This window comes from Anolis sagrei, chromosome 6 (genome assembly GCF_037176765.1).
Source record: "Anolis sagrei isolate rAnoSag1 chromosome 6, rAnoSag1.mat, whole genome shotgun sequence".
Lineage (NCBI taxonomy): Eukaryota > Metazoa > Chordata > Lepidosauria > Squamata > Dactyloidae > Anolis > Anolis sagrei.
Genome location: NC_090026.1, coordinates 10656403 through 10672476, shown reverse-complemented (window position 1 = coordinate 10672476; position 16074 = coordinate 10656403). Strand labels below are relative to the sequence as shown.

The 16074-nt window shown below is 38.0% G+C and overlaps 1 protein-coding gene across 1 annotated transcript in view; it reads left to right on the top strand.

Annotated features, from left to right (window-relative positions):
* Nucleotides 1-16074, top strand: part of LOC132779216 (T cell receptor alpha chain MC.7.G5-like) — a 100713-nt gene that overhangs the window by 78823 nt on the left and 5816 nt on the right. The window lies entirely within an intron of this gene.

Below are 16074 nucleotides of genomic sequence, written 5' to 3'. Positions count from 1 at the left end.
AGCAACGGAAGAATAATTGAACTTATTATGGAAAGGAATATAGGAAAAAAGAAATATATCCATGTGGAAACCTTAGTGCTTCAAGAACAGATGATAAGTATAGCCCGAAATCCTTCATCCAGCTTATATCTAACCAATAAACAGTCTAGTACATTATCAGTTTTGTTGTAGGAAAAATGGGAGGGAAAAATCACCTGAATTTTAAAGAAAATGATTTGAAAAACCATCAAAAATACATTTCAGGATGAAATAACACGTTATAATTGAATGAATTTTCCAAACTTGATCAAAAGGCTGCCATTTTGTAAAGGTATGTCTCACAGTGTTAACACTGGTGGTGGATATAGCAAGCTCACATTTGGAAGTGGGACCAAACTTGTAGTCCATCCTGGTGAGTCCTCATTTTTGTATCTGTCCATGTTTAAGGAAATATTTGTAAAAACACATTTATCCTTGTGAGATTTATATCTTGACTATTTCTACAACCTAATAGAGAATTTGGAGCTACTCTTCTTTTAGCTATGAAGTGCACAGGTCAAGGCTATGGTATCCTGGGAAAATCTTTGGCTAACTAGGATCTGAATCCACTGTAAACCACAAAGATATTATTATGGGTAAACCTCATCTTATCTTGTGCCCAGTGGAGAACGAATGAGATACAAGTGTGGGAAGCATTAAAGCACAACATGTAGTGCATAGTCTGCCATATATGATTCTAGATTTTCATTTTAGACTATTTTGAGAAGATTATAGACACTTTCCCTAATAAAATCTCTTAATATAAAGAACAGATAACCTCACATTCTAGCAGTTTTCATCCCTATCAGGAGGCGATCTTTTGCAGATCAGGTGGGTCCTAAAGTCCCATTCAAGAGTCAACACTCCCCCATCCCTTCCCACTTCTGGAACATAGCCATACAGCCCGGGAAACTCACAGCAACCATCCCCCAAATGCTTTGCATTACAATGTCACAGAAATAGTGTTGAGAAACTCCTATATAACTACTAGATGGTTTGTAGTTAAAGTCAAAGAAACAGGAAATCTAAGAAGGGTAGGAGATGGTATTGTTGGCCTTTATGAAATAGTTTTGAGTTCTGTAATTTAATGATGTTTACTACAGTTCTCAAGTATAAAAAATAAATCACCAAATCCTAATTAAAAGTATTTTATATAGATACACTCGGGGGGAAAAATGATATGATAGGAATGAATATTTTTTCTGCTGTCTTTCATCTTTTTCCTCAATCTTCTACTTTGTTGGAAGCTATTTATTCTAATGAGAGATCTTTCAGATGTGATTTTTTATTAACTCCTGCAAAAACACCAAGTAACCTGAAAGAGAAGCATTTGCTCATATTTCTCTGGATATGATATCATTAGGACAAGCAATATGCACTAAGTCAAGTCTCACAGAGCCGCCATTTTGCAAAGGTGGATATCACAGTGTTAATGGAAATGAGTGGAAGCTAATATTTGGAAGTGGGACCAAAGTTGTTGTGATTCCTGGTAAGATGACCTTTTGGTATACACCCATATTTTTGTCACGAGTATATTTTAGCAGACTTTTTGTGAGCCTGCTTTTTTTCTTGATTTCTTCTGCAACTTGGGTTGGAGGTTTTCCAGTTATACACACTGTGAACTATCACTTCATTAACTTCATTAGATCTTAACAAGAGAGAACGGTATGTTTGGATGGATGGACAGATGAAAGACAGTACTCTGAATACACACTATTTCATTTTGACTTTGTAGCAGTGGCTCATCTGACCATTTAACCATCCTTTATTTCATCTAATCATTATCTAAAAGCTTTTATGATGGCTTTCTTATGGCATTCTTATAGATAGAATCATCTATGGATCATCTTCTTGGGTTGGATCTATGCTGCCATCTAATAATAGACCTACATAACATAATTCAATGCCATTCTACCGGCATTACATGCGTCTTCCACCAGGCATGGGCAAACTTGGGCCCTTCGGCAAACATGGGCAAACTTGAACTTTTGGACTTCAACCCCCATAATTCCTAACAGTTGGTTTGCCCATGCCTGGTCTACACTGACCTTCTAACGCAGTTCTGAACTTCATTAGATGACAGTGTAGAGCAAACCCTTGGGTTCAAAAACACCAAGTAGTGTGCATTTTCAGCCAGTCTTTAAGAATGATGTAGCTTGAACTCTGAAATTAGTCCCAACTAGACTATATCCATTGGATCAATTGGATTTACATTAGTATTTTTTCAGGGTTCAGCTATAGATTTCCTGTACCTTCTCTATTTGGGACTGATCAACAGGATGTAGAATCACATAACAAGATTTGGTGCAAGATTGTAATCTGTCTCTCAGTTATATCCATTCGAGTGTGAAACTATTTATGCCAGTTGCTTATTTTAGGATTAGAATGCAGTCCAATGATTCAGAGGTCTTCAAGGAAGAATAACAAGAATAACATTCATAGTAACTCCATGGATAGAGATATTCTACCCATAGGGGAGAAGGGTGCAGCATGGACATCTCAAAAAGATATAGTGGAATAACATATATTGAAAAGGTAAAGGTTTCCTCTGACATTAAGTCTAGTTGTGTCTGACTCTGGGGAATGGTGCTCATCTCCATTTGTAAGCCGAAGAGCCAGGATTGTCTGTTGACACCTTCAAGGTCATATGACCAATATATGTTAGAACATTAGAAATCAGGATAAAATGGGTATGTGATTGTGGATTAGAGGCAGAAAGCAAGTACATCATTGCTTCTCTTGATAAGTGACTAAATTCTCCCAGAAATCTAGATGATGAAACTTGGTGGATGCTGTCATGACAGATTACATATCGCCATGAATTGGACTTCTGATTGATAGTTTTTGTTGTAATATGAAACACTGTGTGAATCAAATTGGCAACAAAATCATCTTTGGAAGTGGGACCAGACTCCATGTTAAGCCAAGTAAGATATGTACTAGAATAAAGAATGTATGCATTTTGGTTGCTTTCCCTGGGAATAAATTATCAATGACCCTGGATATACCAGGCAACTCTGACAAAGAATAATTGGAGGAGGTCTCCAAATGGTAGAGTCTGCCCCAACCTTGGGCTGAACCCCGATGTAAGCATAATTAGAGTAAAAGCAAATGAGTGAGATTTAACTTATGCATGACTAAATTAACTTTTAATGATCTTGAAGATTCTCCTCTCAATAAGACCTAGCGTGCATCTGCACTATGTATATTACTATTGTAATTTGACACCACTTTGGATCCACATTATGGCATCCTAGGATTTGTAGCTGGGAGAAGCACCAGCACTTTTTGGTAGGAAAGACCTTGTAAAGCTACAAATCCCAGGATTCAATAGCTTTGACCCACAGCAATTAAACTGGCATCAAAGTGGTATCAAACTGTATCAGTTTTATAGCATAGATGCACCCTGGGCCAATCTCTTATATTTTGCATAGGATTTGACAGAGTGTTAGAACATACTATATCGAAGTTAGAAATGTAACAATAATAAACAGGTTGGAAAGATACAGAAACAGTGGGTTGCTGTGAGTTTTCTGGGCTGTGTGGCCATGTTCCAGAAGCATTCTGGAACATGGCCATACAGCCCTGAAAACTCACAGCAACCCAATGATTCCAGCCATGAAAGCCTTTGATAACACATTGATAACAGAAACACATGAGATATTTGCAGAACCAGGGTGAGTTCATAACGAATGGAATTGTGTATGAATATTACTTGTCCTTGTTGGTTTTTTAAATTTTAGATCCCTGCCTATGTAATGTACTCTCTCGCTACTCCTTTGAGGAGAAGTGCCAGTCAATCCCTTTTTGTGATTGATTTTTGACTAAAATTCCCTATGGTACATACCACAGGCACCTCTATGTTTATTTTTTATGTAAAGGGGGGGGGGGGGGAGGAATAAAAACATCTGGAATGCTAGTGGAAATCGTTCACCATTTTGTAAAGGTGCGTCTCACAGTGTTAACATTGGGAGTGGACTGGGCAGAATCACATTTGGAAGTGGGACCAAATTACTTGTTCTACCTGGTAAGTTGACATTTATATTACTTGTGGTTAGGCCTCCACCTTTGTGGAAGGTATGAATCCATAACATGAGGTTGGGTCCAGCCTGGGTCTATTTAGAGCAGATCTATTGAAATCAATGGCACTTAACTTAAAACTGTCATGACTTAACTTCAATAGGGCTGCTTTAGACCTACTGATTTTGAGGGATCTGCTAACTTTGGATGGAGCTTGCAATGAACCTAACTGTTTTGAACCTTTGGATACAAATATTTAGCTTCCATTTGCATTAACTTTGAAATAATTATATATATTTTAGGTGTTGAAGGGCCTGAGCTTTGGATAATGCCTATGTTTTAACTCTTTCTGCTAGATGCCGGAAATGAATTGGTGGTGGAAGGAATATCTATTTTTAAAATATTTGTTATTAAAGATTTTTTTTAAAAAAAACACACATTAAAGATTACAGAAATAAAAAAGGGGAAAAGGGAAAAATGAAATACAATAATATAAAAAGAAAAAATGGCAAAAGGGAACTAAAAAAGAAATGGTGAAGAAAAATGTTTTCCAATCTCCTTATTTTTGAAGGGTGTTTAGTAAAGTGCATGAGGCATTCATCTACACCAGTGGTTCTCAACCTGGGGGTCGGGACCCCTGAAGGGGTCACGAGAGAGTGTCAGAGGGGTCGCCAAAGACCATCACAGACAGTATTTTCTGTTGGTCATGGGAGTTCTGTGTGGGAAGTTTGGCCTAATTCTATTATTGGGCTTCAGAATGCTCTTTGGTAATAGGTGAACTATAAATCCCAGCAACTACAACTCCCAAATGTCAAGTTCTATTTTCTCCAAACTTCACCAGTGTTCACATTTGGGCATATTGAATATTTGTGCCAAGTTTGATCCAGATCCATCATTGTTTGAGTCCACAGTGCCCTCTGGATGTAGGCGAACTACAACTCCAAAACTCAAGGTCAATGCCCACCAAACCCTTCCAGTGTTTTCTGTTGGTCATGGGAGTTCTGTGTGCCAAGTTTGATTCAAGTCCATTGTTGGTGTAGTTCAGAATGCTCTTTGAATGTAGGTGAACTATAAATTCCAGCAACTACAACTCCCAAATGACAAAATCAATCCTCCCATCCCAACCCCACCAGTATTCAAATTTGGGCATATTGGGTATTTGTGCCAAATTTGGTCCAGTGAATGAGAATACATCCAGCATATCAGATATTTACATAACGATTCATAACAGTAGCAAAGTTCCAATTATGAAGTAGCAATGAAAATAATTTAATGGCTGTGGGTCACCACAACATGAGGAACTGTATTAAGGGGTCGTGGCATTAGGAAGGTTGAGAACCACTGATCTACACTGTAAAATGTATGCAGCTTGATAGCACTTTAACTGCCATGATTTAATGTTATGAAATCCTGGGAATTACAATTTCGTAAGTCACCAGCACTTTTGACAGAGAACTCTAAATATCTTGTGAACTCTAAAGAACTCTAAAGATCTTGTGAAACTACATCACCCATGCTTCCGTAGTTTTGTGTCATGGCAATTCAAGTGAGGCCAAACTGCATTATTTCTACAGTGTAGATCAGAGCTTTCCAAACTTTTCATGTTGGTGACACACCTTTTCGATATGCATCAGTTTGCGACACCGTCATTCAGTTTTACTTGCAAAATTGAGGTTAAAGCAACACTTCTAAGAGATACAGACACAAACATATATTGTAATAAAAATTTAAGGGAATATAAAATATCTCGGGAAAACCTTTGATTTATGGGTTGCTGTGAGTTTTCCGGGCTATATGGCCATGTTCCAGAAGCATTTTTCCCCCTGATGTTTCGCCCACATCTATGACAGGCAGCCTCAGAGGTTGTGAGGCAAGTGGAGTTTCTATATCTGTGGAACAATGTCCAGGGTGGGAGAAGGAACTCTTGTCTGTTTGAGGCAAGGGTGAATGCTGCAATTGCTCACAACTCACAGCAACCCAGTGATCCCAGCCATAAAAGTCTTCAGCAACAGCTTTGATTTTTAAAAAAATATATTATTTGTAATAGATAATTTATATTTATATTTCTTGTTATGTTCATGTGACACACACATTGGAGCCAACACACCAATGTGTTGTGTCTCACAGTTTGGGAAACTTTGGTGTAGATGCACTCTAACTGAAGCCAAGAACATTTGGAAGTATTACTTGCATTCCTAGATAGACAAAACACAGCGCCCATCATCTTCTCACAGAAGACTACTTTCAATCCTAGCCAGCATTGCCAATATGGGGAATGCTGGAAGTTACAATACAGTAGCATCTGGAAAGCTCCATTTCTGATTTGGATAATACTGTTAATAAGCAGGGAAATTTTGGAGTGGCCTGTTAGAAAATATGAGTGAATGACAGAGCAGGCAACAGAACTAAGCTTGGAGAGTAGGAGTTGGTCACCAATTTGTAAAGGTTCGCCTCACAGTGTTAACACTGGTACTGGTTGGTACTTGATCTTTGGAAGCGGGACCAAACTCATAGTTCTCCCTGGTAAGATGTCATTTTTCATGTTCTAGTCTTGAAAGTTGACTTGGGGATGGTTTTATTAGGCGATGTGGACCATTTGTGATCTCTATTGCTCAGGGGATTCCAGAGGAAGTATTAGACTATGGAAATCAGTGGAGCTTAACTATTCATAATTATTTAGATTACAACAGTCTACATGTGACCAAGGAGTATCCAGATTATATAGTTATCACACTCCGATACCACTTTAACTGCCATGGCATCATCCTATGGAGTCGGGGTTGTAATTTGATGAGGGATACCTTGAAATCCTTCCTATAAAACTCTAGCCCCAACGTTGGCAATCTTTAGGAAGAGCCTGAAGACCTGGCTGTTCCAGTGTGCCTTTCCAGATTAGGAAACTCCTGCATCATGTCCCAAATGCACTTCGTTAGAGACTAGGATTGTCTGCACATTGCACCTACCTCCAAAAAACCTCTACATACCTCCTGTCAAGTTCAGCACTTTTAAATTTTGTCCATTACATTTGGCCCAGCCTTTTAGATTTTAAATGCATCATGTGTCATTGTTTTTAGTGTTTTATTGTCTTTGCTTGATGTTTTATTATTTGCTTATGAGTTTTACTGTTATATTTGTATGTTGTTGTTTGTTGCGGCCTTGGCCTTTGTAAGCCGCATCGAGTCCTTCGGGAGATTTTGAGAGGTATAAATAAAGATAATAATAATAATAATAATAATAATAATAATAATAGCTCTGTTGTCCAAATGACTGCAATAGGGCATCTCACTAAAGTATTAATTCCAGAATTCCATCAAATGGAGATGTAAGCAATTAAACTGGTTTCAAATTGCTATAATTGTGCAGTATGGATCAACCAAAGTAGATTCAGCGCTCAAGAGATTTTTCAAGTATTATGTCAGAAGAAAGCCTCTGGCTTCAACACATGTTTACCATAGATTATCTCCAAGCATTCGGTGTGATTTTTAGATTTTGAAAGAGCTTTGCTTTGAGATAGAGACGTGTGTATTAGGCCTGGGTAACAACGGAAAAATTTGTTTCTAAAATCGATTTGTATTTGGGGGGTTTTTTTTGTTTCGATATTTAAAATAATTACAAAATTTTCCTTTTAAAAAGTTCGATATTTACGAAATTTCGTAAATGGTAAAAAATTAACGAATCGATTTCCGAAACAATAACGAATCGATTCGTTAATGGCGGACGCGACCGCGAAATACGCTAAAAAACCTCCAAAACCTTCTGAAGCTTCCCTCTCCCTCTGTTGTTGACTGTTGGTGTGATATTATAATTTTTTTTCACTAATTAAACCATAAAACTGGCCCAGACATGCGGAAATAATAACAAAACGACCTCAAAACAATAACGAAACGAATACAATATTGAAATACGAAGCATTTACAAAACGTTTTTGAAAATTCGTTTTTTTAAATAATTGCTCCAGAATTGTTCGTTATCGTTTTGTAATTGAAAAAATTAACGAATTATTAACGAATTACGAATTAACGAAACCGCCCAGCCCTAGTGTGTATATATAGTATGACTTCTAAATATGGGAGGGATATGTTCCTGGACTTCATATGGATATGCAAAACTATAGATAATAGTGAACCCTATTAAAATGAAGTACTCCAAAACCAAGTAAAGTTGTGCTGGAGGAGCTAGAAAATGCCTAAATAGGACATTTTTTTGTGGATGAATGAAACCACTTGTACTGGTCTTGGGAATATAAGGGGTTGTACTGTGTGTGTATGTATGTATGTTTAATATTGTCTCAGACTTCTAGATTCTGTGGAAGAAATATGTTGCTTTTCGGCCAATTATCTAAAGAATGAGAATCCCTTTCCCACTTGGAACAAAGATGAGAAATTCGTGGGAGGTATTTGTAGCCTACCTCTGTATTTGAAAAGACTTATAGCACAGTGTGTACTATGATTCAGGATACAAGCTTATCTTTGGAAAAGGAACAAAGCTCTTAGTGAAAGCTGGTAAGTATACAGATTTGAAGAGTGGAGCTTTATGAATAAACTAACATGAATGGCCGATTTGATACAGCACTATTTTGGTGATTTTTGAGAATATTCACTATCACCATGAGAAAAGAATAGCTGTGTGGTTGGGTGGTTTTTCATCTGTAGTTAGAGTGGGACTACTGTGGCTCTCTGTGTTGGATTTCAAAAACTCCCAGTATCCTTCCTCATTGCCTGTCCTGGTTAAGAATTGCTAGGTTTGCGGTCCAGCAGTGCCTGGGGAACTGATTAAATCCTTCCATGATTTACAATACAAAGAATGTGAAGATACTGTGATCATCCAAAGAGAGACCAGGTAGAAGCAAAGAGAGATGATCAACCAAGATAATTAAACTCCAGACAGTAGAAAATGGGGATGTATTTCAGCCATCAATACCTACTTGGAAATGATCAATAACCAGTTCAGTAGCTGATGGACCTTGATTGAGTCCATCTGTAAAAAGTGATTTGGGATTCACCTGATTCAGTCAAATCATCCTTCTGTGTGCTCTGCCAAACATATGTACTACTTGGGATATTTCAGCCTCCTTGGTGGCATGCCAAAATCTTACTCCACAGCAGAGCCTCCTTAACTGTAAATGTTTGTTTTCTCCATGTCATAGTTTAATGGAATACAGTCTTCCTTTTACATCTGCAGTTTTGAATTTAGTGGATTGGGTTGTTCATAGATTTGATTAAAAATATTCTTTCTAGAAATCCTTAGGTGCTCCAGTATGACCCTGTGACCAACTTCTTCCAGTCATTCTAGAGCAGTGGTTCTCAACGTTCCTAATGCTGCGACCTCCTCATGTTGTGGTGACCCCACCGACCACAACATTATTTTTGTTGGGACTTCATAATTGTACTTTTGCTGAAGTTATGAATCATAATGTAAATATCTGATAGGTAGGATGTATTTTCATTCACTGGACCAAATTTGGCACAAATACCCAATACACCCAAATTTGAATACTGGTGGGGTTGGGGGGGGGGGGGGATTGATTTTGTCATTTGGGAGTTGTAGTTGCTGGGATTTATGGTTCATTTAAATTAAAAGAGCACTCTGAACTCCACCAACGATGCAGTTGAACCAGACTTGGCACACATAACTCTCCAACAGAAAATACTAGAAGGGCATTGACCTCAAGTATGAAAGCTGTAGTTCACCTACATCCAGAGAGTACTGTGAACTCAAACAATGATGTATCTGTAACAAACTTGGCACAAATATTCTATTGTCCAAATGAGAACACTGGTGGAGTTTGGGGAAAATAGACCTTGACATGTGGGAGTTGGAGTGGCTGGAATGTATAGTTCACCTACAATCAAAGAACATTCTGAAGCCCAGCAATGATACAATTTGGCCAAACTTCCTACACAGAACCCCCATGACCAACATAATATACTGTGTTTTCTGATGTTCTTTGGTGACCCCTCTGACACCCCCTCGCAACCCCCCCAGGGGTCCCGACCCCCAGGTTGAGAAACACTGTTCTAGATGATCTAAAGATTTCTGGAAAGAATACTTCTCTGGGGATCTCTAGGTCAGGGGTGACAAACTCATTTTTATTGAGTGCCATATCAATCTTATGGGTGCTTTCAAAGGTCCATTGAATCTCTGGACAGAGGATCCACAGATTCAGATACAGAAATATCTGTATCCACAGATACAGAAGATCAATTATATTATTTTTTTTACATAGTGCTTGGTGCTCTTTAGTTTATACCCAGTTTGGTTCCCCAGGTGTTATTAAAAGACAGCTCCCATCCCTTTTGATAATCTGCCATGCAGATTGAGGATTATGGGAATTGCAACCAAATAGCACTTGTGGCTCTGAGGTTGAAGGACATTTTAATGTCATGTATCATATCCAGAACCCTTGTACCTAAATCAAAACCTCATTCTCTTGACTAAAGAATACAAACTGTAGCCTTCCTGATGTTACTGCATCACAACTCCAATTCACCTCTGGTCGTAATGTCTAATGATGAGGGACACAAGCCTTGCAGGCCAGCATCTGGTGGGCAACATAAAAGGATATGGTGGGCCAGATCTGGACCACAGGACTTGAGTTGAAATGTGCTCTTGGTCCCTTCAGAGTGATGGGAGACTTAGACATTCTTAGAGAGGTGGTTTCGCAAATAAAAAAAGTAGTGATGTCTTTGTTCACATGTTTTACTCTCACGGCAGTCCTGTACCACTAACCCCAGCAAATGGGGAGAGCTGACAGTAATAGCAATATGCTATCCTAACTTGTTCCAACCTTCAACATTGAGTAGTCAGGGATTCCTTCTAATATTTTAGAGATACTACAGTATTTAAATATATATATATGGCAAAATGGTAGGGTGCTCAATGGGTAAATATGAGTGATGCTGAAATGGTGTGAAGAATTTCGGTGCAATTGAGTAGATGGCTGCCATTTTGTAAAAGTGTTTCCCACAGTGTAACTACTAGTAGCAACTGGGGCAGACTTGTATTTGGAAGTGGGACCAAACTTTTAGTCCTCCCTGGTAAGCTGACATTTTAATATATGACGATGATTAACTAAATTGTGGGATTTTTGTAGGAAATTTTCCTTCATTCATTCATCCGTCATTTCTCGGGCCAGAAACTTCAGTAATTTCAATGGATAACACTAAGTGGGAGTCGTAATCCACAATTTTTGTTCCTGGGTTATAAATGTCATTTTCTAATTGGTTCTATTATAAAAACATGGAAAAAGTTTATTAAACGTCTTGTAGCACATTATACTATAGTTTTTCAATGAATATGTCTCAACCAAGTCAACATAGTTTGTGGCAGCTACAAAAACAAAGTTCCTGGAGTATAACAACTACTTTCAAAGTAAATACTGTAGTTAAACAGGAAATAACACTTTCCAAACAGGAACAGATATTTTTCCAATTTTGTTACATAGTGTAATTATTTGGACACCTTAGAGAAATGGCTAATTTCTCAGTGTTTGCACTCAATCATCTATATCCACTACAATAGTATCGAACTGCTGCTGACCTTACAATATTGCCAAAAGGACACACATTATATTTAATATTTTTTCAGACAAGACAGAGTAGGTAGCACACCATGTTTGGGGATGTCCAGAAAGCCACCATTTTGTAAAGTTGTCTTTCACAGTGATAATACTGGTAGTGGATGGGGCAAAGTCATATTTGGAAGTGGAACAAAACTTATAATTCTCCCTGGTAAGGAAATATATTTATATGTAACCTATGAATTTAAAAGAAGTATTGGTTTGAACTGCATTAACCTTCAGTTAGTGGCACACCAGAAAAAAACCCAAACGAGCCATGCCCAAAGATACATTGGTTGGTTCCTAAATCTTGGGTAATTGACTTTAGATTTCCTTTCCCAAAAGTATCAAAAATATTCTCTTGCTAAACATGGAACATCAGCAAAATATAGACTTTCCAAAGTACCCCTGCTGAATTAGATCTATTGAGACAAAAATATTAGTGCAATTATTGATTTACATTTCAACAATTAATTCATCATCTCTACTTTCAATTGCAATAACCAGTATGTTACAGATCTAATATCATCAGAAAGATCTGGCTCAATGAGACATTTACTGATTTATTCATCCATCAGTCTTTGATGTTTCTTGTTTCTGAAGCATAAGCCATTTTTCTAGTGCTGAATTTATGCACCACCTAAGTAAACTATATTTAGGGACTCTTATTAAGAGGGTTTTCTAAATGCACACAAATCCGATAGAACCATCTGCTTTTGTGGAGTAATGCTGTGGGGCCTCCAAATTATCTGCCGGGTCTTACTCCATGATGAAACAGGACTATATTTCCAAATGTTCCATCACATAGTCCAAACGTAGCAGGAAATGTGATGTGTGACACCTATCACCAAATCACCATTTTGTAGAGGAATTCCTCACTGTGTCCATACTTCTGGATACAAATTCATATTTGGAACGGGGACCGAACTGGTTGTTATCCCCGGTGAGCTGTAATTTCTGTTTATATCAATGTTTAAGAAACTTAGAATACCTTAATGTACCTTTGAATGTTTCCACTAATATATTATTATGTTCTCTTTTTGGTGGGAATCTATAATGTAACTTTCTGATTGTGTAGGCTTATAGAGACTTCCTGCATATTGCAATGTACTCTTTTATCCATCTAAAGGAATTTAAGATTCCTAGGATGATCAAACTCTGAATTACTTGGTCATTATTAAGGGTTCAGTATACTGTGGATTATGAATCCCAGAATGCCCAAAAGCCATGTTGTCTGGGGGATGTTGTGGAAGTTGTAATGTCACTAATTTCAATAATCTAAGGGAGGTGATGGCGCTCCATGCAGTCATGCCGGCCACATGACCTTGGAGGTGTCTACGGACAATGCTGGCTCTTCGGCTTAGAAATGGAGATGAGCACCACACCCCAGAGTCAGACATGACTGGACTTAATGTCAGGGGACTACCTTTACCTTTACCTTAAAGGAGGTGAAACCCAACTCAGTCATACTAAGTCAGTTTGGACTTCTGGCGATGCCATGAAACAAGTTCTCCATGTTTTCCTTAATGGAGTTTATTCATTTGGAATTCAATCTTCCTTTTCCACTAATGCCCTCCACTTTATTGTTTTTTCTAGTGAGACATGTCTTCTCATGATATGTCCAAAGTATGATAGCCTTGGTTCAGTTATCTTAGTTTCTAGGGGGAATTAAGACTTGATTTGTTCTAAGACTCATTTATTGGTCTTTTTAGCAACTTATGGTGTCCACAGAGCTCTTCTCTAGTTCCACATTTCAAATGAGTTGATTTCCTTCCTACCAGTTTTCTTCACTGTCTAGCATTCACAACCATACACAGAAATGGAAATATGACAGAACTGACAATCCTAGCTTTAGGATTAAATTATATATCTTTACACTTCAGGATCTTGTCTACTTCCTTCATTGCTGCCTGCATCACCTGTAATATTATCTGTAAGATATCTCTATTATTATCTGAACCACTTTGTCTAGGTGGGGGGGGGGGGCACCATAGTTTTTTGGGGTGGAGAAAGTCCATATCAAGTGAGGTAATTCATGGAAGTATTTTGTTACAAGTACTTGGATATAACTACCTTAACATACAAATTCATTTAAGCTCATGGTTAGATGGAGCTCAACTGCAATTCATCATATTTAAGAAATATATTAATGTTCATATTTAAGGAAAAAAGATTGTGAGAATGCGGGGTTTGGACACACTACAGTTCTACCACACAGGTGTCCAAGTTTTTAACATCTTTGACACCCATATATGTGTGTGTGTGTGTGTATACTAGCTGTCCCCTGCCATGTGTTACTGTGGCCCATTATGTGTATATGTGTTTTGTGTGTGTATATATGTGTATATGTGTGTAAATTTGTGTATATGTGTATATATGTGGTTTTGAGCATGCATCATAATGGGTTTTTTTTCTTTTTTCTTTTTAAGTCTCTTCTGCTGTGTTTTTCAGAGTGATGGTTTCTCGTTGGCCTGATAGGGGTATTGTGTCTAAATTTGGTGTTAATTTGTCCTGTGGTTTTTGAGTTATGTTAATCCAACAAACAAACACTACATTTTTATTTATATAGATATATAGGTAGGTGTGTGTGTATGTATGTATATATGTATAGGGAATTCTCATGAACAGCCTTTAATATAGCTAAAATTACTGCAAAGTAAAGGATGGTGGGATTGATGTTCATGTATTTTCATAAGCGCATGGATGGACACAGTTTACATTTTTGAGCCACAATTGGTTGAATCCATGGATGCAGAACCAATGGATATGGAGAGATGACTGTGCATTTGAAAAATTGCAAATCTGCCTTTTCTTGTCATACTTTTGCAAAAACTAACCAAAGGAGGCAAATATTTGTAATGGCACATACTGGTGTGTAGAAGTAACAGGGATCAGAAACCTGATATTTGGGACTGGAACAAAGCTGTGTATATTTCCAAGTAAGCAGTTGTCTTGTTCATTTATTGTGTCCCAGAATGTTGAGAAAGTGTTTAGTGTGGAATAATGCATATGGATTCACCCTATCAATGGTTGCAAAAGTCCTAAGAGCAAAAGGAGTTTGCACTCAACTAAGAGTGTGCCTACACCGTGGAATCAATAATGTTTGGCACCACTTTAACACCGCATTTATCTGGGTTTTCTTAAATGAAAAGATGATATGTAAACCATGTTTGGATACACAGCCAGCTCTCCACATTTGCTGGGGTTAGGGCCACAGGACCCCACAAATAGGACTGAAACTGGTACAGTTTTCTTTGATTCCAGTCTCTTGCCTCATCTTCTCACAGAACTGCATCGAAGGGCAGGAAATGTGGTTAATGATGCTAATGCTGAAGCTGTGAGCTTACAGCCATATCAAAACAGTAGCATGCATTAGTACATAGCAAGGTGTGAGATTTGTGGCTGCTTCTCAGAAACTGGTTTTTCAAAATTGGAACAAAACACTTGGTTGCAACAAGCAGGAGCTCAAAGGAGCAAACTGCAGGGTTTTTTTTGCAAAAGCAATTCCAAGATGCTCACCGTGTTGCAGTTGAAAAGGTTTTTGTTTTCATACATATGTCTTCCCCTTGAAGTTCAAAGGCTACCCAAGTAATCATTTAGCCCTTTAGCTATAATTTTAAAAGTAACTCTGAATATTCTCTGTTTGGGTGCATCTATATTTGTAGAATTAATGCAGTTTGACACTTATTTAACTGCCATGGATTAAAACTATGGCTCTCAAGTATTTGTAGAGGCACCAGGCTTTTTTTCACCAAGAAGGCTAAAGACCTTACAAAACTACAACCCCCTGGGATTCCATGGAATGTCACCATGGCTATTAAAGTGGTATCAAAATGCATTAACTCTACATATAGATGCACCCCAAGACTTGATACTCCATCTGTAGATCAGGAGTGCATCTACAGTGGCACAAACATAGTAGTCTAATATCACTTTAACTGTCCCTTCTCATAGGATCCTGAGATTTGGACTCCTGTGAGATATTCAGAATTCTCTGCCAGAGAACGTTGGTGTCCATTTTCTACTAAATTACAAATCCCAGAATTCCATAGGGTGGAGCCATGATAGTTAACGTGGTATCACTGTGTGATTATTGTTGTTTATTCATTCCGTCACTTCCAACTCTTCGTGACCTCATGGACCAGCCCATACCACAGCTTCCTGTCAGTTGGGCTACCCCCAGCTCCTTCAAGGTCAAGCCATCCATCTTGCCCTTGGTCGACGAAAGAGTGTCACTGTGCGATCACTCCTCAAAAATATAATCCCACTTTAACTGTCATGATGACATCCTATGGAATCCTGGGGGTTGTAGTTTGTTGAGGAGCTAGAGCTCTGTCTGAGAAAACCCTACCCCTAAATTCTAGGGGTCCATATGATGGAACCATAGTAGTTAGAGTGGAATCATAGTACTTCAACTGTACGAAGTGAAAATGCTCTGATCTGGCCTTTTCTTTTGACTTCCAAGAAGTAAATAATAT